We start from the raw sequence: 404 nt of genomic DNA on the forward strand, positions 1-404 counted from the left end.
CTTCAGAATACACGTTATGTAGATCTGCAAGAGACACCACAGGTACAAGGTCAAACTGAAGTAGACAGGAAGAGAAAAAGCAAATTCACTCAGTACGTACAGAAGGACCGTATCCTTCCTGGAACATAAAGGCCTCCAGCTGGAACTGGATCTTGTCTTCCTGGGATCGAGGCATGAAGCCCGAGCTGGAAGCCGTAGCTTTGGCATCCACAAGGCACCTGATAAAGACGACAAAGAACTCCATGGCAATGCCACTTCATGTCAGCTGACTTACCCTAGTTCTCTGACAAAGGGGTTCCAGGGAGCAAACTCAACAACTTAACATTGTGATAGAACATTACCCATGATTCTCAATGAACGAATATCTCGGAAGAGCATTCACATCAGGTACTTGGGTGGCCACA

At 46.5% G+C, this 404-nt stretch overlaps 1 long non-coding RNA gene across 1 annotated transcript; it reads right to left on the reverse strand.

Moving 5' to 3' along the window:
- On the reverse strand, nt 1-404 carry LOC107734745 (uncharacterized). Its single transcript, XR_001639151.1, has 3 exons — nt 342-404; nt 101-218; nt 1-24 (listed from the first exon to the last, which is right to left on the reverse strand). It is a non-coding gene; the product is annotated as an uncharacterized LOC107734745 (long non-coding RNA).

Source organism: Sinocyclocheilus rhinocerous, unplaced genomic scaffold (genome assembly GCF_001515625.1).
Source record: "Sinocyclocheilus rhinocerous isolate Xijiao unplaced genomic scaffold, SAMN03320098_v1.1 C35200320, whole genome shotgun sequence".
NCBI lineage: Eukaryota > Metazoa > Chordata > Actinopteri > Cypriniformes > Cyprinidae > Sinocyclocheilus > Sinocyclocheilus rhinocerous.